The sequence below is a fragment of the Nicotiana tabacum genome, chromosome 11 (genome assembly GCF_000715075.1).
Source record: "Nicotiana tabacum cultivar K326 chromosome 11, ASM71507v2, whole genome shotgun sequence".
NCBI lineage: Eukaryota > Viridiplantae > Streptophyta > Magnoliopsida > Solanales > Solanaceae > Nicotiana > Nicotiana tabacum.
The window spans coordinates 155,803,240-155,826,019 of NC_134090.1; the positions used below are offsets into that span (position 1 = coordinate 155,803,240).

The 22,780-nt window shown below is 38.4% G+C and overlaps 1 pseudogene; it reads right to left on the reverse strand.

Moving 5' to 3' along the window:
- LOC107830450 (fatty acid hydroperoxide lyase, chloroplastic-like) lies at positions 1-21,839 on the reverse strand (annotated as a pseudogene).
- Positions 21,840-22,780: the final 941 nt, after the last annotated feature.

The window sequence follows — 22,780 nt, forward strand, 5'->3', positions numbered from 1 at the left end:
TAGCAAAGATTAATTAGCTGTCACAACTCAAAACTCAACTAGTTTTTTTCATAGAAGTGAGTGAACCAGAAGAGAAACTCACTGAATCATACCTTTGAAAAATATAAGCCATAATCAAAGAAGCAGTACGAGTAACAACATCCTTAGCCGCACATTGTTTGTTTGATTGAGTTGGTCTCCCACTCTGTGGTCCATTTGACCAAAACAAATAATTCAGCAATTCTTTCCCTTTTTCCTTTGTAAACCTTTCCAACACAAACTTTTCAGGATCATCAAACACCTTTGGATCTCTCGTTACCAATGGCTGATATCCACAAAGAAGTTCACCTTATTGATTTCATATACTGAATCATGTGAACTTAGCTTAAAATCTTTTCTTGCTCTTGCATATTGACTTGGCACTGGTGGACTAAGTCTAAGTGTTTCATATACAAAAGATTGAACAAGTTCCATTTCTTTAACACTCTCAAAACTCAAATTTTCTGGCTTTAATCCAACTTTCTCTCTCACTTCATTTCTTAACTTCTCTTGTAGTTCTGCATTTTTTTCATCTCCAAGATTTCCCAAAAGGGTTGGCAAGAAAATAGAGAAACCACCAAAAGCGTTGAACCCAAGAATGAACAAAAGGTTATGTATAACTTCTTGTTCAGTAAGTCCAAACTCTGATTTCCCTCTGTTTAAAACTTCCTTAGCTTCATTTTTGACAAATTGAATCAGTTTTTCATAACTACCTTTGACAAGGAAAAAAGGGTAAGTAAAAGAGTGGACAAATATTTCTTCAAGGGGTTGAAGTACACCAATACTAACAGTAGGTGCAAGTTGAATAGCTAGCCACGTGTCAAGCATGACATAGCCAGAATTGGCTATTTCTGGTGAAGCTGATGGATTGGCTCCTAAGAGAGTAAAGTTGAAGAGGAATTTGTGCATAACAGGGAGGAGAGAAGCTGAGTTTGATTTTGAGATATCTGATTCAAAAGTTTCAAACATGGAGTTGAGCTCATTGACAAGTGTAGGCACCCATGTTTTTGAGCTTCTTTTTAGAATGTCCAATGAAAAGTTCTTTATCTGCAATTCAACAGTATAAAATGCATAATGATAAATGTATCCTATAATTTTTATTCTAAATCATCAAAAAATTTGTTATAGAAAATATACTCTTATAAGGGTCCGGGCAAGGGCTGCCCTGTAAGGCCCCGAAAAATTTCGGTATGTAATTTAGGATTTCGTGGTGTCAGGCATGCTAATTATAACATTTTAAGTGCTATTAACATGATGAACATCAATTGGATTTGGTAAATAAGTGTATAAATCATATAATAAGTAATGTGGGATCTAAGGAGAGACCTAAGTCTAATTCAAGCTGAAAATAATTTTCATGATAGGCCAAAATTTCAAATGATTAGAAAATACAGATAATTGACATATTATATATATATATATATATATATATATATATATATATATATATATATATAAGGTTTTATATGGTGAACAACCTATCAAATGGAAGGTCTTCGAGTCTAGTTTCTAACGCTTCAAACCGTTTGTCATTTGGACACTCATACAATAAGTTATGGCTAAATTACCAAACGACGCCAAAAATTGTACTACCGCGCGCCCCACGCGGCGCCGCGCCTGTAGGGAATTCCAGAATGATCGAAAATTTCATTTCCAGACACATTTTTCACAGCCGACCCGTGCCCCGCGGCACCGCACGCGTCGCGACTGTACAAAAACGAGTTTTTAAGACCCGAACCCCATTTAATTTAACTCGTTTGGGGTTCATTATTTTGGGGATTTCTGGAGATTTTAGAGAGAGGGGAGAGAACATCTAGAGAGAAAAAGAAGCTCAAGTGCCTTGTTCATAAAAAATCTCGTCCAAGCCTTGAAATCCAACAAGAAATCCTACAAGATCTTCATCTAAGAGGTAAGGTTCTATACACTAGACTCTAATTTCGAGTTTGGGTATAAGATGAGTTATTGAAGTATGCTTTTTGGGTGTAATAGTTAAGTTTGTGGAAAGATTGTTGAACACAAATAAGTAAAGATTGGGTTAGGAAATTAAGAAAATCTTGTAGAAGAGCTTTGAAATCAAGATGCACAACTAGTATTTGATAAAATGCTCAAATGAGCTGAAACCATGAATATCTCCCTAATTTGTATTCGATTTTGTTATGTCTCAAAGTAGATTGGGATTGCTAGAATTTCCGGAACGTCATAGTAACTTAAGGAAAAGCTCTTTGAGGTATGTTGGCTAAACTTTCTCTCTTATAACTGAATTCCATAAATGTTTTCATAAGTTCAAGTATGGTTGGCTCAAAATTCCTAATTTCTATATTCCGAGTTATTACCTATAAACTTGACTATTCAAAAATGAGCCTTGTGAATGAAGATATATGATCAAAGTATGGATTGCGTATTAAAATGTTACGACTTTGTGTCGTGTTTCAAATGAAGGCTAGTATGCCAAATTGTGTGAGAAAGTTCGATATGCTTAAGGCACATAATTGCTTATATGTATACCTAAAGTCTTGATTGGAAATGTTTTATTGGTAAAATATAAAGATGTTTGGAAGTGAAATAAGTGCATTGTGGAATATGAAATACGACCATTGTACCATGAAAGAAGAATCGTATGTATGGCCAAAAGGAGCAGATAAATTAATGATGTTGTGAGTAGCTAAAGGTACCAATGAAACTAAGTACAATATGAAAGGCTTATTGTGTATAATATGTGAACCCTATGGACGGGCTATGAAACACATAGGTGTATAATATAATATGTGGACCCTATGGACGGGCTATGAAACGTATAGGTGTATAATATAATATGTGAACCCTAGGGACGAGCTATGAAACGCATAGGTGTATAATATAATATGTGGACCTTATGGACGGGCTATGAAATGCATAGTGTATAATATAATATGTGGACCCTATGAACGGGCTATGAAATACATAGGTGTATAATACAATATGTGAACCTTCTAACGGTCTCCAAAACATATATGTGCATAGCAAGAAAGGACCGAATGGTCTGGTGAGATGCCTATTTAACACAAACGGTAGGTGGTTTTTATTTCGTTGCCCTTGCTTATACATGTTGTTGTGATTACATTATATTTTGTATCCCACGCATAGTTCATATGGTTGAATTGACCCCAAGGAAGTTCAGAGTAAGGTAAGTATAATAAAAACCTGAAATGTAAATCCATGAGACATTTTATAGTTGCTTTACGTACTATGATTTCCTTTCTTATGTGGTTATTCTATTTTGAAAGAGGATTTCTAGCTATACATACTAGTGCTATTCGACGACACTAACGTTCTTTTTGTCGGGGGCGTTGTATCTTTAATTGATACAGGTGGTCCCACAGTAGGCGGCATCGATTAGTGATAGCAGTGACTTGGTGAGCCCCACTTCATTTCGGGGTTCCTGTATCTTGTGTTTCTCATGTACTTTGTATTTTTAGGTATAACCGGAGCCTTGTTGTCGGTATTTCTATATTACTCTCCAGTTGTATTTAGAGGCTCCGTAGACAGGTTGTGGGTGGTGTTTGATATTGGGAACTGAACTAGAAATGTTGGTATTTGCTAAACATGTTCTTAACGAATGTAAAAGTTGTAATATTTTGAAAATTGTGAATGAAGTTGCTAATGGAAATGAAATGGAAGTCGTTAGTGATAAATTTACAAAGTATGATATTCATGAATTAGTTTGGGTTGAACGGAAACCTAACAGGCTTGCTCAGTCGGGTTTACTCGGTTGAGCGCCGGTCGCGCTCCTCGGTTTTTGGGGCGTGGCAAACTTGTTATCAGAGACTAAGGTTTTAAAGTATCCTAGGATGTCTCGGATCCGTGTCTAGTAGAGTCCTTCTTATCGGTGTGTTGTTGACCACATCTATAAGTTGGATGATTGATTAAAAATAACGTTTATAGTCGAAATAAAAATGCAGGAGTCCTATAAGCATGGTATCTAAAATGTTGTTGTTTGTTATTAAAACCTGTGAACACGTTTGCCTAGTGATAGATGCATATGCAGAATTCAAGAAGTCCTATAGACAAGTTATCTATATGATATGCAGTGTTATGAAATGTAGAACCTATAGACATGTTTTCTAGATAATACAGAAATGCAGAAATTTACAGACATGGTTTCTATATGAAAATGCAGGACCTGTAAACATGATTTCTATATGAAAATGCAGGACCTGTAAACATGATTTCTATATGAAAATACATAACCTATAAACAAGATTTCTATATGAAAATGCAGAACCTATAAACAAGATTTCTATATGAAAATGCAGAACCTATAAACAAGGATTTTATATGAAAACGCAGAAGTGAAAGCAGGACATGATTGCAGAAGTATAATAAATACTTATGAATATGATATCTACCCCTTTTGCATGCATGATTTACCCTCCCCTTTTCACTAAAACCCCATAAGTTATTACAAATTATTACAACCCAATATGAATAAGAAAAGAAAATTACATCAGAAATTAAAGTACAACCAAGGGGAGCCTAATTCAGACTCCAGGTCTGAAATATGAAATGAACCAACTCCAAAGATCAAATATCCAAAGCCTTTCTCTTACTTGGGATATGTCAAAGCTCCCTAAGAGTCTTAAATGGACTCCGAGCAGTGCTCACACCCAAGTATATTGCAGAATATGAGTCATAGTGCAGTGTGGAAGGGCCAACCCTCAAATTTCCAAGTTCAGAGGGAACTCAAGGTCCCAAATCAAGGCTCATAGGAGGGGGGTAGAACTTAGAATCTAAGAGAGAGTGTAAGTGCAGAGAGAGGATTTTGGGGAAATCCAGACAAGCTAGTGGTCATACCTAGCAATTGGAGTGTCCGCACACCCCAACCAGCCTGTTAGCCATATTTTTGGGAGTTAGGATCCCCTAAGGGATCAAGTCGAGACATGAGCAACAACTTGGATGTTGCCATATTCTGAACTTCAACTCAAACACATAGAAGGGGACATGGGTGCAGGGGTTCACAATAGAAACATATACTAATTAACATTAAACATAGGCAGTAAAGCAAACATGGGTGTAGAAGCTGTAAAATAAACACATTGGGATGAGGCTGAAAATCAAACTAGAACATACCAGTTTCAGGGAAACCAGAAAAGAAAGCAGTAGTCTTGTGAAGCCAAAGTGCAAGCAAATAGTCAGAATATTATGATTAGAGAACTATGATACTTGAGTAGTATAAAAGTGTTAAATTGAGAGTGTGTTAAAGTGCAGAAGGGTCGTGCCCTTTTTATAGTGTAGAAAGCAAGCAGAATAGGTAAGAAAATAGTTTGAAAATCAATTACAGAAGGTTTCCCTCTAATTAAGGGCTTTTGATTTCAAATGGGCAAAACTAATTAAGGAAATGGATTCATCAAACCTTTTTCAAACCAGCATAAAAGGGGTAAATACATAAAGGTCTATTTAAGGACATGGTCTTAACAGCACACGATTTGTGTAAATAAGGAAAGGAAATCAGTTAACAGCCAGTAAATCACATGGTCCGAGATTTGGTATGAATGAACCAAGTTAGAAGGATGGGAAAGATTTTAACTTAAGGAAAATCAGCAAACAATCAATTAGACCTATTAAAAAGGAATTCTGAATCAATCATAAGTTTGAAAACCTTTTTGAAGAAAGATTCATCACATATAAAAGCATACAGACACGTTAAACATGAAAGAAACTTGTCATGCCTTTGTAAAATCAGTAGAAAGAAAAGGTTCAACATTGTATGAAAACAAAGATATCCAAACTCATTCAGAGGTTTAAAACCAGTCTGAAAGAGGTAAGGGATCTTTGAAATAAAGCCCTAGTTCGAACAAACCAGAAAACATAAAGAAGAGGGCAAGTAAGTTAAGTCGAGACATGTGTAGAGGTTTCAGAAGAGAATCGAAGCTTCTAACATGCTTCTTTCAGAACTCAAGAGAAAAACATGATAGCAAAGTAACATGCAAACAGTAGCAGGATTCAAAGGATAGAATGGAAGATACTGATAAGAATAGTAGAGGAAACATGCCTAAGAGGCTCTTTTAGAAGAACTCAAACAAAGTTCAGTAGAAGAAAAGTAGTAAGCACACTTAAGAACGCGGTAGAAGAAACATGCTTAAGGAGTTTTCGAAAAGGAACTTAGACGGGGCTCAGTAGAAGGCAAACAAAGAACTTTAAGAACTTAGTAGGAAAATACATTAGAAGAACACAAAAACATCAGAAACTTATAGCAGAAAAGCACATATAGAAGAACACAGTAAGATAGTCATACAAGAGCATGGTAAAAGCACATATAGAAGAACACAGTAGGAGCAAGTACACTTAAAGGAAAAGGAAAGTCAGAAATCACTTAAACATTTTAGAAAACCCTAGATCGGAAAAGAAAGACCTTGAAAAAAGTAATTTTTGAAAGAAGAAATTGGGGAAATGGTTTGAAAACTCAAGTAGAGCATAGATATATAACATATCTAAGAAAAATCGGAGAAAAGCTCGAAGGGTTAGGGTTTTAGAAGAACCCTAGAATGAGAAAGGCTTTGAAAAGGTCTCCGATCTGAGTCGGAGAAGTCAGAAACAGGCTCATAAGACCAGGATACGCCGGAGCAAAGCCGGAGATGGCCGTGAAACCTCGAGCTGGCAAAGATTTGAGCGAGAACCTTCGAGGTCAGACCCCGAATCTTCAAGTACCAAGTGTACAAGAGCAAAGGGAGGTGAGTTTAAGACTCCCATGGCTTGAGAAGCCATGGATTCCGGTGAGTATACGGTGGAAGACGGTGAGAAGGGGCTAGGGTTAGGGAAGGTTCGAGAGTGTTTGAGAGAGTTTGAGAGTTCAGAGGCAGCGGTTGGTGAGAAATGAGGGGATTAGGGTAGTCACTTGTGTTTAATTATGGAAGGGCGAATAGTGACTGTTGATCTGAATGATCAACGACCTAGATTTAAGAGGGTAGGTGGGGGAACCGGATTGGGTCATTTGAATTGGGTTAGGGGACGGGTTAATTGGAACTGGACTGGTCCGAAATTGGGCTTGAAATTGGGTCAATTAAGGGGATCAAATTTGGCTATAATTGAAATAAAAATGGGTCATATTTTAAATAGCTAGTTTTCTCCTTCCTATTTTATAAAAATAGTAAAAAAAATTTGAAAGCAAATTAAAAGTACTGGATCCATTAATAATATATAAATATTAATTTAAAAATATTGGAACCACTTTCATAATTATAAAATGCTATTAGTCTTAAAATAGGCTAAAATTGCAATTATATGCAATTTAGTTTTAAAATGCTAAATAAATTTATAAAAAATGTGCAAAAAATTATATTAGCTATATTTTGGTATTAGTGTGAGAATAAAATAAATTATTCACCAAAATGATGATTTTGGGAATAATTATTAGTTTTTGTACTGCTAAAATGGGCAATAAATTGGTTTAAAAAATCTTTTAAAAATTAGGAAAAAATACTAAAACACTTGGACATACTTATATATGCATATATATGCTATTTTGAAAGTATTATGTATATATAAAATGCATAGGGAAAAATTGGGTATCAACAGCTGCCCCTCTTTACCCGGGAAGGATGAAAGAGTTGTCGGGTAAAGATGTGATGGCTAATTTGACCGAACGAAATGGTTTGAAGAGGTTGACCATGCTCTGGTTCCTGAGCTACCCACATATCCCTGGTCTTACAAGAATCAGGCCATATGTAGTTCAGGATTCGTCGGCAAAATATGCTGATGGAGATTTTCAAGAACGGACGAGATGTTCGGGTTGAGATGGATGGTTAAAGTCTAGTAGAGATGTAGGAACTGGAGTGGGGTTGATCCTGCTGAGACGGCCGTTGCTCGCCAGTTTACCTGCAAATAAACAATAGAAGCGTATATTGTGCATAAATTTAAACATGATGCAAGTTCCCGTTGGACCATGAATATTGTCTTTGGATGGTTAGGATGACGTCATTGGACCATGATGTCTTGGGACATGAAGCATATAATAAAGGATTCACGGGCCATGAAATGATGCTCTCGGGATATGAGGATGATGCCTCCAAACCATGATGCCTTTGAATAATGATATGCAAAAGATTAAAAGGGATCATCGGGCCATGGCATGGTGTTCTCGAGCTATCAAATGGTACCTCTGAACGATGATGCCCTTGGATAATTTGGCGATCTTTCAGCCCATGAGATGCAGTAGGTGGCGATCTTTCAGCCTTGCAAATATAAATGAGGTGGCGATCTTTCAGCCATGCAAGAAGTAAATGAAGGTGACGATCTTTCAACCATGCAAGAAGTAAATGAGGGTGGCGATCTTTCAACCATGCAAGAAGTAAATGAAGGTGGCGATCTTTTAGCCACGCAAGAAGTAAATGAAGGCGGCAATATTTCAGCCATGCAAGGAGTAAATGAAGGTGGCGATCTTTCAGCCATGCGAGATGGAGGTAAAGCTTAACCTCGGGAGGCAGAATGGTAGCCTTATACAATGCAAGAAATGCAGATGGAGGTATAGCTTAACTTCGGAAGGCAAAATGGTAGCCTTATGCAATGCAGAGAATGCAGATGGAAGTAGAACTTAACCTCGGAAGGCAGAATGGTAGCCTTATGAAACCTAGAGAATGCAGATGGAGGTAGAGCTTAACCTCGGAAGGCAGAATAGTAGCCTTATGCAGAAAGTAAAAAGGCAAATAATAATAGAATTTTCTTAGCTGATAGCGGTTTGTGATATTGCGACTGTTGGGGATACTGTGTCTGCTGGGGACACTGCGTACGGATAATAGCTGTGAGCAAGTGCAGTGGTTCTGAGAGTAGTATTTCCGGGTAATGTGAGTCTTGTGAGTGTATAGTATATTTGATGATTTTGCAACTCAAGTGCCTGCATCCAAAGAAAATTGTGAGTTTTGTAAAGGGGGAGGTTAGTCCGTGTTCCCGCTTGGCTCTACTTGACCTACTCGGCTCAGTTCCGGTGATGTTGTGTGATAATTGGGGTAGCGTTGATAAACGAAGCAACTTTGGTAACAGACATACATGATTTAATAAAAATATAACATAAATACATAATCGAGAATAGTTTTCCTGAGATGAACCTACGACTGCGGCGTGGTTCAAGACATTGCAACTTCTCTTGCTCCGGAATTTTGAGGGTCCTCCTCAAAATTCTACACCAGTTTACTGGGCTGCTGCTTCTGATGGCTGTTTGCGGTGAATGGCTGAAATCACTTCGGAATTTTGAGGGTCCTCCTCAAAATTTTGCCCCAGTTTCCAATTGCGGTGGAAATGAAAATTTTATTGAATTGTGACCGAACTCATAGGGCTGCCTACGTATCCCCTCTTAAACGGGAATCAGGTCAGGCATAGTTCAAATTACATCATAAAGGAAAACATAAAGGTTACATATAATATCACTTCACTACATCTAAATTGATCGGCTTCGGCCAAACTTCTCTGTCCATTTCTGCAAGTATGAAGACTCCTCCTGTTAGAACCTGGTGGACCATGTACAGACCGTGCCAGTTGGGGGAGAACTTCCCTTTGGCCTCGTCCTGATGCGGGAAAATCTTTTTTAGCACTAGCTGCCCCGGTGCGAATTGTCTTGGCTTGACTCTTTTGTTGAAGGCTCTGGCCATTCTGTTTTGATAAAGCTAATCGTGGAAAACTGTATTCATTCTCTTTCCGTCTATAAGAGCTAGCCGTTCGTAATGACTTTTCACCCATTCTGCATTGTCGAGTTCAGCTTATTGTATGATCCTAAGGAAAGGAATTTCTACCTCAGCGGGAATAACAGCCTCTGTACCGTAAACCAACATATAGGGGGTTGCCCCGGTTGATGTGCGGACTGTGGTGCGATAACCCAATAAAGCAAGTGATAACTTCTCGTGCCACTGCTTATGCTTCTCTATCATTTTCCTTAGTATCTTCTTGATATTCTTATTGGCGGCCTCTACGGCTCCGTTCATCTGAGGTATATAGGTTGTAGAATTCTTGTGTTTGATCTTGAAGGTTTCACACATGGCTTTCATTAAGTCACTATTGAGATTGGAACCATTATCAGTAATGATTGATTATGGAATTCCAAATCGACAAACGATACGGTCGCGTTATGAAATGTAGAACCTATAGACATGTTTTCTAGATAATACAGAAATGCAGAAATTTACAGACATGGTTTCTATATGAAAATGCAGGACCTGTAAACATGATTTCTATATGAAAATGCAAAACCTATAAATAGGATTTCTATATGAAAATGCAGAACCTATAAATAGGATTTCTATATGAAAATGCAGAACCTTTAAACAAGATTTTTATATGAAAACGCAGAAGTGAAAGCAGGACATGATTGCAGAAGTATAATAAATACCTATGAACATGATATCTACCCCTTTTGCATGCATGATTTCCCCTCCACTCTTCACTAAAACCCCATAAGTTATTACAAATTATTACAGCCCAGTATGAATAAGAAAAGAAAATTACATCAGAAATTAAAGTACAACTAAGGGGAGCCTAATTCAGACTCCATGTCTGAAATATGAAATGAACCAACTCCAAAGATCAAATATCCAAAGCCTTTCTCTTACTTGGGATGTGTCAGAGCTCCCTAAGAGTCTCAAATAGACTCCGAGCAGTGCTCACACCCAAGTATATTGCAGAATATGAGTCATAGTGCAGTGTGGAAGGGACAGCCCTCAAATGTCCAAGTTCAGAGGGAACTCAATGTCCCAAAGCAAGGCTCATAGGAGGGGGGTAGAACTTAGAATCTAAGAGAAAGTGTAAGTGCAGAGATAGGATTTTGGGGAAAGCCAAGACAAGCTAGTGGTCATACCTAGCAATTGGAGTGCCGACACACCCCAACCAGCCTGTTAGCCATATTTTTGGGAGTTAGGATCCCCTAAGGGATCAAGTCGAGACATGAGCAACAACTTGGATGTTGCCATATTCTGAACTTCAACTCAAACACATAGAAGGGGACAGGGGTGCAGGGGTTCACAATAGAAACATATACTAATTAACATTAAACATAGGCAGTAAAGCAAACATGGGTGTAGAAGCTGTAAAATAAATACATTGGGATGAGGCTGAAAATCAAACTAGAACGTACCAGTTTCAGGGAAACCAGAAAAGAAAGCAGTAGTCTTGTGAAGCCAAAGTGCAAGCAAATAGTCAGAATATTATGATTAGAGAACTATGATACTTGAGTAGTATAAAGTGTTAAATTGAGAGTGTGTTAAAGTGCAGAAGGGTCGTGCCCTTTTTATAGTGTAGAAAGCAAGCAGAATAGGTAAGAAAATAGTTTGAAAATCAATTATAGAAGGTTTCCCTTTAATTAAGGGAGTCTGATTTCAAATGGGCAAAACTAATTAAGGAAATGGATTCATCAAACCTTTTTCAAACCACCATAAAAGGGGTAAATACATAAAGGTCTATTTAAGGACAGGGTCTTGACAGCACACGGTTTGTGTAAATAAGGAAAGAAAATCAGTTAACAGCCAGTAAATCACATGGTCCGAGATTTGGTATGAATGAACCAAGTTAGAAGGATGGGAAAGATTTTAACTTAAGGAAAATCAGCAAACAATCAATTAGACCTATTAAAAAGGAATTCTCAATCAATCATTAGTTTGAAACCCTTTTTGAAGAAAGATTCATCACATATAAAAGCATACAGACACGTTAAACATGAAAGAAACTTGTCATGCCTTTGTAAAATCAGTAGAAAGAAAAGGTTCAACATTGTATGAAAACAAAGATATCCAAACTCATTCAGAGGTTTAAAACCAGTCTGAAAGAGCTAAGGGGTCTTTGAAATAAAGCCCTAGTTCGAACAAACCAAAAAACATAAAGAAGATGGAAAGTAAGTTAAGTCGAGACATGTGTAGAGGTTTCAGAAGAGAATCGAAGCTTCTAACATGCTTCTTTCATAACTCATGAGAAAACATGATAGCAAAGTAACATGTAAACAGTAGCAGGATTCAGGATAGAATGGAAAATACCGATAAGAATAGTAGAGGAAGCATGCTTAAGAGGCTCTTTTAGAAGAACTCAAACAAAGTTCAGTAGAAGAAAAGTAGTAAGCACACTTAAGAACACGGTAGAAGAAACATGCTTAAGGAGTTTTCGAAAAGGAACTTAGACGGGGCTCAGTAGAAGGCAAACAAAGAACTTAGTAGGAAAATACATTAGAAGAATACAAAATCATCAGAAAATTATAGCAGAAAAGCACATATAGAAGAACACAGTAAGATAGTCATACAAGAGCATGGTAAAAGCACATATAGAAGAACACAGTAGGAGCAAGTACACTTAAAGGAAAAGGAAAGTCAGAAATCACTTAAACATTTTAGAAAACCCTAGATCGGAAAAGAAAGACCTTGAAAAAGGTAATCTTTGAAAGAAGAAATTGGAGAAATGGTTTGAAAACTCAAGTAGAGCATAGATATATAACAGATCTAAGAAAAATCGGAGAAAATCTCGAAGGGTTAGGGTTTTAGAAGAACCCTAGAATTAGAAAGGCTTTGAAAAGGTCTCCGATCTGAGTCAGAGAAGTCAGAAACAGGCTCATAAGACCAGGATACGCCAGAGCAAAGCCGGAGATGGCCGTGAAACCTCGAACTGACAAAGATTTGAGCGAGAACCTTTGAGGTCAAACCCCGAATCTTCAAGTACCAAGTGTACAAGAGGAAAGGGAGGTGAGTTTAAGACTCCCATGGCCTCAAAAGCCATGGATTCCGGTGAGTTTAAGGTGGGAGACGGTGAGAGGGGGATAGGGTTAGGGAAGGTTCGAGAGTGTTTGAGAGAGTTTGAGAGTTCAGAGGCGGCGATTGGTGAGAAATGAGGGGATTAGGGTAGTCACTTGTGTTTAATCATGGAAGGGCGAATAGTGACTGTTGATCTGATGATCAACGGCCTAGATTTAAGAGGGTAGGTGTGGGAACCGGGTTGGGTCATTTGCATTGGGTTAGGGGCCGGGTTAATTGGAACTGGGCTGGTCCGAAATTGGGCTTGAAATTGGGTCAATTAAGGGGATCAAATTTGGCTATAATTGAAATAAAAATGGGTCAGATTTTAAATAGCCAGTTTTCCCTTTCTATTTTATAAAAATAGTAAAAATGATTTTGAAAGCAAATTAAAAGTATTTGATCAGTTAATAATATATAAATATTAATTTAAAAATATTGGAACCACTTTCATAATTATAAAATGCTATTAGTCTTAAAATAGGCTAAAATTGTAATTATATGCAATTTAGTTTTAAAATGCTAAATAAATTTATAAAAAATGTGCAAAAAATTATCTTAGCTATATTTTGGTATTAATGTGAGAATAAAATAAATTATTCACCAAAATGATGATTTTGGGAATAATTATTAGTTTTTGTACTGCTAAAATGGGCAATAAATTGGTCTAAAAAATCTTTTATAAATTAGGAAAAAATACTAAAACACTTGGGCATACTTATATATGCATATATATGCTATTTTGAAAGTATTCTGTATATATAAAATGCATAGGGAAAAATTGGGTATCAACAACTGACCCTCTTTACCCGGGAAGAATGAAAGAGTTGTCGGGTAAAGATGTGATGGCTAATTTGACCGAACGAAATGGTTTGAAGAGGTTGACCATGCTCTGGTTCCTGAGATGCCCACATATCCCTGGTCTTACAAGAATCAGGCCAGATGTAGTTCAGGATTCGTCGGCAGAATATGCTGATGGAGATTTTCAAGAACGGACGAGATGTTCGGGTTGGGATGGATGGTTAAAGTCTAGTAGAGCTGTGGGAACTGGAGTGGGGTTGATCCTATAGACATGTTTTCTAGATAATACAGAAATGCAGAAATTTACAGACATGGTTTCTATATGAAAATACAGGACCTGTAAACATGATTTCTATATGAAAATGCAGAACCTATAAACAGGATTTCTATATGAAAATGCAAAACCTATAAACAGGATTTCTATATGAAAACGCAGAACCTATAAACAAGATTTTTATATGAAAATGCAGAAGTGAAAGCAGGACATGATTGTAGAAGTATAATAAATACTTATGAATATGATATCTACCCCTTTTGCATGCATGATTTACCCTCCCCTTTTCACTAAAACCCCATAAGTTATTACAAATTATTACAGCCCAATATGAATAAGAAAAGAAAATTACATCAGAAATTAAAGTACAACCAAGGGGAGCCTAATTCGGACTCCAGGTCTGAAATATGAAATGAACAAACTCCAAAGATCAAATATCCAAAGCCTTTCTCTTACTTGGGATGTGTCAGATCTCCCTAAGAGTCTCAAATGGACTCCAAACAGTGCTCATACCCAAGTATATTGCAAAATATGAGTCATAGTGCTGTGTGGAAGGGCCAACCCTCAAATGTCCAAGTTCAGAGGGAACTCAAGGTCCCAAAGCAAGGCTCATAGGAGGGGGCAGAACTTAGAATCTAAGAGAGAGTGTAAGTGCAGAGAGGGGATTTTGGGGAAAGCCAAGACAAGCTAGTGGTCATACCTAGCAATTGGAGTGTCGGCACACCCCAACCAGCCTGTTAGCCATATTTTTGGGAGTTACGATCCCCTAAGGGATCAAGTCCAGACATGAGCAACAACTTGGATGTTGCCATATTCTGAACTTCAACTCAAACACATAGAAGGGGACAGGGGTGCAGGGGTTCACAATAGAAACATATACTAATTAACATTAAACATAGGCAGTAAAGCAAACAGGGGTATAAAAGCTGTAAAATAAACACATTGGGATGAGGCTAAAAATCAAACTAGAACATACCAGTTTCAGGGAAACCAGAAAAGAAAGCAGTAGTCTTGTGAAGCCAAAGTGCAAGGAGATAGTCAGAATATTATGATTAGAGAACTATGATACTTGAGTAGTATAAAAGTGTTAAATTGAGAGTGTGTTAAAGTGCAGAAGGGTCGTGCCCTTTTTATAGTGTAGAAAGCAAGCAGAATAGGTAAGAAAATAGTTTGAAAATCAATTACAGAAGGTTTCCCTCTTATTAAGGGCTTTTGATTTCAAATGGGCAAAACTAATTAAGGAAATGGATTCATCAAACCTTTTTCAAACCAGCATAAAAGGGGTAAATACATAAAGGTCTATTTAAGGACAAGGTCTTGACAGCACACGATTTGTGTAAATAAGGAAAGGAAATCAGTTAACATCCAGTAAATCATATGGTCCGAGATTTGGTATGTATGAACCAAGTCAGAAGGATGGGAAAGATTTTAACTTAAGAAAAATCAGCAAACAATCAATTAGACCTATTAAAAAGGAATTTTGAATCAATCATAAGTTTGTAAACCTTTTTGAAGAAAGATTCATCACATATAAAAGCATACAGACACGTTAAACATGAAAGAAACTTGTCACGCCTTTGTAAAATCAGTAGAAAGAAAAGGTTCAACATTGTATGAAAACAAAGATATCCAAACTCATTCTAAGGTTTAAAACCAGTCTGAAAGAGCTAAGGGATCTTTGAAATAAAGCCCTAGTTCGAACAAACCAGAAAACATAAAGAAGAGGGCAAGTAAGTTAATACGAGACATGTGTAGAGGTTTCAGAAGAGAATCGAAGCTTCTAACATGCTTCTTTCAGAACTCATGAGAAAACATGATAGCAAAGTAACATGCAAAAAGCAGCAGGATTCAGAGGATAGAATGGAAAATACTGATAAGAATAGCAGAGGAAACATGCTTAAGAGGCTCTTTTAGAAGAACTCAAACAAAGTTCAGTAGAAGAAAAGTAGTAAGCACACTTAAGAACGCGGTAGAAAAATACAGTAGAGAGATTCACAGAACATAATGGAAATACTGGTAGGAATAGTAGAAGAAACATGCTTAAGGAGTTTTCTAAAAGGAACTTAAACGGGGCTCAGTAGAAGGTAAACAAACAACTTTAAGAACTTAGTAGGAAAATACATTAGAAGAACACAAAAACATCAGAAACTTATAGCAGAAAAGCACATATAGAAGAACACAGTAGGAGCAAGTACACTTAAAGGAAATGGAAAGTCAGAAATCACTTAAACATTTTAGAAAACCCTAGATCGGAAAAGAAAGACCTTGAAAAAAGTAATTTTTGAAAGAAGAAATTGGGGAAATGGTTTGAAAACTCAAGTAGAGCATAGATATATAACAGATCTAAGAAAAATCGGAGAAAACCTCGAAAGGTTAGGGTTTTAGAAGAACCCTAGAATGATAAAGGCTTTGAGCGAGAACCTTCGAGGTCAGACCCCGAATCTTCAAGTACCAAGTGTACAAGAGCAAAGGGAGGTGAGTTTAAGACTCCCATGGCCTGAGAAGCCATGGATTCTGGTGAGTTTAAGATGGAAGACAGTGAGAAGGGGCTAGGGTTAGGGAAGGTTCGAGAGTGCTTGAGAGAGTTTGAGAGTTCAGAGGCGGCGGTTGGTGAGAAATGAGGGGATTAGGATAGTCACTTGTGTTTAATTGTGGAAGGGCGAATAGTGGCCGTTGATCTGAATGATCAACGACCTAGATTTTAGAGGGTAGGTGGGGGAACCGGGTTGGGTCATTTGAATTGGGTTAGGGGACGGGTTAATTGGAACTGGGCTGGTCCGAAATTGGGCTTGAAATTGGGTCAATTAAAGGGATCAAATCTGGCTATAATTGAAATAAAAATGGGTCAGATTTTAAATAGCCAGTTTTCCCTTTCTATTTTATAAAAATAGTAAAAATGATTTTGTTTGTTTGTGGACGGGTTAATAATTTTTAACCCGTCCCCTTCGTATATAATTTTTACTATCTATATTTTGTTTGTTTGTGGTCGAGCTTCTGCTGAATTCTAAGTTGGCATTTAAGGTTCGTAAGAAACATTTCAGGTTCATAAGAACGAAACCTCATCGTTTTAGGTTTTTGGCTTGAATTATTGTTTTCGGTTATGAGTGAAACTTTTCGGTCTCTTTTGATCTTTAGAAACTTTCTGAAATAGCAACCGTTTCGTTCCGGGTCACTTTACAGATCTGGAGAAATACATTAAAGAGGCCAAGGATCTGAAAGTTTTGGGTCTAGATTTTACTGGATCTGACCGGAAATACATTTTTCCGGCGAGTCATTTTGCTCTCCTTTTTCATATTTTCCTTTTATTTTACGGATCCGGAAGGGAGATGAAATAGATAGCTGAAACTCCGACCTTGGTGTTTGATCAGAATCTTGCCGAAGAATTTTCCAGCGACGTTTGTGCACATGTTCCCTCTGACGTGCTCCATTTCTAATGCCTTTGACACACTAAAATTTCAATCTTTTATTCACTCGTCGATCTCCAGAAAAACGTAATACTGGCACTGTACTTGCCCTCAATATTGTTAGTGGTAGCGGTGATAGCTCCTTCTGGTTTTTGGGTCGTGGTATTTTCTGTGTTTTCAGGAATTCTCGGAGTATTGGAGACAAGTTGGGCGCACGAGCACTGGCAAAGGAGAGCAACCTGGGCGAGTGTCAACAAGGGTGGTAGGAAGTGGGCGGGAGCGTACAACCACATCGAGCACAGCAAATCAGCCATAAGTTTTGTTATCGGGAGTTGGTACCTCCTGTTTTACTGTTTCCCTTCTGGTGTTAGCTGAATTACTGTTACTTTACTTCGCAATAGTTAAACCTTTAAACTAGGATACTAGTTACCACGTGTTTCCTTCTAGTTTGATTTGTGTACGTTGTGCACTAGCGAGACTTCTCTAGATTGTTGTAGGTGTAGTGGCTGCAGTCTGGGATGATAGAATAAGGGCATGTCCGCGGGTGGGGCAGAGTGTGGGGTGGGGTGCAGGGGGTGGGTCGGGTTACAGGGGAGGTAGAGGGGGAAAGGGAGCCTATAGGTTGAGAATCGGGTCATGGAACATAGGTTCACTAATGAGTAAATCCATAGAGTTGGCGAAAATCCTGTAGAAGAGGAAGATTAATATAGCGTGTGTCCATGAGACTAGGTGGGTCGGATCGAGGGCGAAAAACGTGGATGGGTATAAGTTGTGGTACTCTGGTGTCCTGAGGGGTAAGAATGGAGTGGGTATCCTGGTAGATAGCCATCTTAGGGAGTCCGTGGTAGAGGTCAGACGGGTGAATGATAGGCTAATGACTATTAAGTTGGTGGTGGGTGAGGGTACTTTAAATGTCGTTAGCGCGTACGCACCACAAGCAGGCTTGGATGAGGATATTAAAAGGCAATTTTGGGAGGGGTTGGATGAGATTGTTCGTAGTATACCGCCTTCTGAGAGGTTATTCATAGGAGGAGATTTCAATGGTCATATTGGGTTATCTGCAGGTGGGTACACTGAGGTGCATGGCGGATTTGGTTTCGGAGAGCGGAACGGAGGGGGCATTGCGCTGTTGGACTTTGCCAAGGCTTTTGATCTAGTCATTGCAAACTCGAGTTTTACGAAGCGGGATGAACATTTGGTTACTTACCAAAGTTCGGTGGCGAAGACTCAGATTGACTATCTACTCCTCAGGAGATGCGACAGAAGGTTGTGCGAGGACTGCAAAGTTATCCCAGGTGAGACCCTCTCAACGCAGCATAGGCTTTTGGTGATGGACATTTGTAATAGGATAAGGAGGAAGAAAAGGTCAGTACAAGGACACCCCAGGATTAGGTGGGGCGCCTTAACTAAGGATAAAGCTAAAGAGTTGGAAGGAAGGTTATCGGCAATGGGAGCTTGGAGAAGTAGTGGGGACGCAAACACAATGTGGTCGACGACGGCGGACTGTATAAGAAAGGCGGCGAGTGAGGTGTTAGGGATATCTACGGGCCACTATGGTGGACACAAAGGAGATTGGTGGTGGAATGCAGTTGTCCAAGGTAAAGTGGAAGCAAAGAAGGCGGCTTACCTAAGGTTAGTAGGGAGCACTGATGAGGAGGAGAAGAGAGACAACAGTCAAAGGTATAAGGTAGCTAGGAAGGAGGCGAAGATGGCAGTGACGGAGGCTAAGACGACAACTTTTGCTCGTCTGTATGAGGAGCTAAGGAACAAAGGTGGGGAGAAGAAGTTATTCCGACTCGCTAAGGCGAGAGAGAGGACAACTCGGGATCTGGACCAAGTGAGGTGCATAAAAGATGATGACGACAAAGTTTTGATGGGAGATGACCAGATTAAGAGGAGGTGGCAGACCTACTTTCATAAACTTCTAAGTGAAGAAGGGGATCAGGATATTATACTTGGGGAATCGAGGAATGCCGACAGTCACCATGAAGTAAGTAATTGTAGGGACATTGAGATCGATGAAGTCATGGAGGCAATGCGTAAGATGAGAAGGGGCAGAGCTACCGGGCCAGACGAAATTCCGGTTGAACTGTGGAGGTGTGTGGGTAGAGCAGGCTTGGAATGGCTTACTGCATTGTTTAGTGTTATATTCAAGACTAATAGAATGCCTGAAGAGTGGAGGTGGAGTACAATGGTCTCGTTGTATAAGAACAAAGGTGATGTCCAGAGCTGTAACAACTATAGGGGCATCAAATTACTAAGTCATACCATGAAAGTTTGGGAGAGAGTGGTAGAAATGAGAGTGCGAAGGACGGTGTCTATTTCAGACAACCAGTTCGGGTTCATGCCGGGACGATCTACCACAGAAGCTATCCACCTTATTAGGAGGATGGTGGAACAACACAGAGATAAGAAGAAGGATCTCCACATGGTGTTTATTGATCTGGAGAAAGTGTACGATAAGGTTCCTAGGAAGGTCTTATGGAGCTGCTTAGAGGATAAAGGGGTCCCGAGTAACTATATTAGGGTGATTAAAGACATGTATGATGGAGCTAAGACTCGGGTTAGGACAGTAGGAGGCGACTCTGAACACTTTCCAGTTATTACGGGGTTGCACCAAGGGTCTGCGCTCAGCCCATTCCTATTTGCCCTGGTGATGGATGCACTGACTCATCATATTCAAGGGGAGGTTCCATGGTGCATGCTATTTGCTGATGACATTATTCTAATTGACGAGACAAGAGGCGGCGTCAACGAGAGGCTAGAGATTTGGAGACATGCTCTTGAGTCTAAAGGTTTCAAGTTGAGTAGGACGAAGACAGAATACCTCGAGTGCAAATTTGGAGTTGAGCCGACGGAAGCGGGAGTTGAAGTGAGGCTTGACTCTCAAGTCATTCCCAAGAAAGGTAGTTTCAAGTACCTTGGATCTGTTATTCAGGGGATCGGGGAGATTGACGAGGATGTCACACACCGTATAAGGGTGGGGTGGATGAAGTGGAGGTTAGCGTCGGGAGTCTTGTGTGACAAGAAAGTGCCACCGTTACTAAAAGGTAAGTTTTATAGAGCAGTGGTTAGGCCTGCCATGTTGTATGGAACTGAATGTTGGCCGGTAAAGAACTCACACACCCAGAAGATGAAAGTAGCAGAGATGAGGATGTTGAGGTGGATGTGCGGGCTTACAAGGATGGATAAGATTAGGAATGCAGATATTCGAGAGAAGGTGGGTGTGGCCCCCATAGAGGACAAGATGCGGGAAGTAAGACTCAGATGGTTCGGGCACATTCAGAGGAGGAGCACTGATGCACCGGTGAGGAGGTGTGAGCGACTGGCTGTAGTGGGCACGCGGAGAGGTAGAGGGAGACCTAAGAAGTATTGGGGAGAGGTGATCAGACAGGACATGGCGCGACTTAGGATTACTGAGGACATGGCCCTTGATAGGGAATTATGGAGGTCGAGCATTAAGGTTGGAGGTTAGGGGAGAGTGTGAATATTTCTACAACACAATAGAGGGAGACTATCTAGTTAGGAGTTAGACTAGGAATGTCATTGGTCGTCTATTGATGCAGGGTTGTACCTTCTAGTTGTACTATACCAGTCATCTATTTCGTATTTCGTATTTCGTATTTCGTATCCTGTATTTCATATTTCATATCTCTTATATATTGTTGTTATTTTTATTACGCATTTTTATGGTACTAATATATCATCTCCTATTGCTTTTTTGAGCCGAGGGTCTCCTGGAAACAGCCTCTCTACCCTTCGGGGTAGGGGTAAGGTCTGCGTACATATTACCCTCCCCAGACCCCACTTGTGGGATTATACTGGGTCGTTGTTGTTGTTGTTGTTGTTGTTAGTAAAAATGATTTTGAAAGAAAATAAAAGTACTGAGTCAATTAATAATATATAAATATTAATTTAAAAATATTAGAACCAATTTCATAATTATAAAATGCTATTAATTCTTAAAATAGGCTAAAATTGCAATTATATGCAGTTTAGTTTTAAAATGCTAAATAAATTTATAAAAAATGTGCAAAAAATTATCTTAGCTATATTTTGGTATAAATGTGAGAATAAAATAAATTATTCACCAAAATGATGATTTTGGAAATAATTATTAGTTTTTGTACTGCTAAAATGGGCAATAAATTGATTTAAAAAATCTTTTAAAAATTAGGAAAAAATACTAAAACACTTGGGCATACTTATATATGCATATATATATGCTATTTTGAAAGTATTTTGCATATATAAAATGCATAGGGAAAAATTGGGTATATATATATATAATGCATAGGGAAAAATTGGGTATCAACAAATGATAGGATTTAATTGGTCTATGTTAGTAGGATTAGGGAGAGAATTATCAATAGTGGGGTCAGTTGAGCTAAGTAAATCAAATTTATTAATAGAAAATTTATATGGTGGGGATATGGTTGTAGTAATTCTACGGTTAATAGGAGTATTATTATTATCAAGAGAAAGATTAGTGAAGGGTGGATTATTAGGAGTATTAAACGAGTTTATATTATTAGCATACTTACCTGATGGTCGAGTAGGGCTTAACATAGAAACAGGAAGTGATTGGAGTGGATTTGCTTTGGGGTGAGTCATTCTTATGATGGATTTCTTAGGAAATTGTACTGTTTTCCAATCTTCAACCGATGTAAAGGGAAGGGTAGAAGGTATAGGGTTTGTAGTGGTCAAAATGTTCAAGGAAGATGACTCTAAAGTATTGGTGTTTAGTACTGGGGAGGTACAATTACGTTGATTATGGCCCATTCTAACACACTTAATACACAACAAGTTTAATCCTTCATAAAGGATATGTTGCTTGTGATTACCAATAAAAATATGTGTTCTTAATGGTTGATCTAATGGGACCTCAACACATAACCTTGCATATCTTTCTCTTGTAGTTGACGAAGTGCAAGTATCAACAATGAGTAATTTTCTAATTTTATTACCCAATTTCTGAAGAATTTGAAATCATAAAATTCAATAGGTAATTTTGACAGTCGCAACCAAATGGCGGAGTATTTGATATTTATTTCTGATGCCATAAACTTGGGTTTCCATTGGCGAACGGAGAGGAAATAATTTAAAATAAACCAGGGGCCATCATGCAAAGCATGAATCTTATTTTCTTCTTTTTGAAATTTGATGAGGAAGAAATCTGAACCTAGGTCTATAAGTGGCAGATTTTCCGTTGGCTTCCATAAGGAATATAGTTTTTGCCTAAGTATTTGATGGCTAATTTTTCGACCATATAGCTTGATAATTACTGCATGTTGCCATGGTGAGTAAATTTTGATTTTTTCTTTAATGGATAGTGGTATAAAGATGGAGGGGTCAGTAGGCGCCTCTGTTTCATCAGTAATATCTAAGGAAAGGTTTAATGAACCATATGTAATTGTCTGTGAAGAGGTTGAAAAGGTTGTATTATGAGATATGAGGGTGTTTAGATATGGTTTCTTAACAAACTGAGAAGGAGTTGAAGGAGGTTCATTTGAGTCAATATTCATACTACCCTCAGAGTTGGTTTGTGAGTTGGG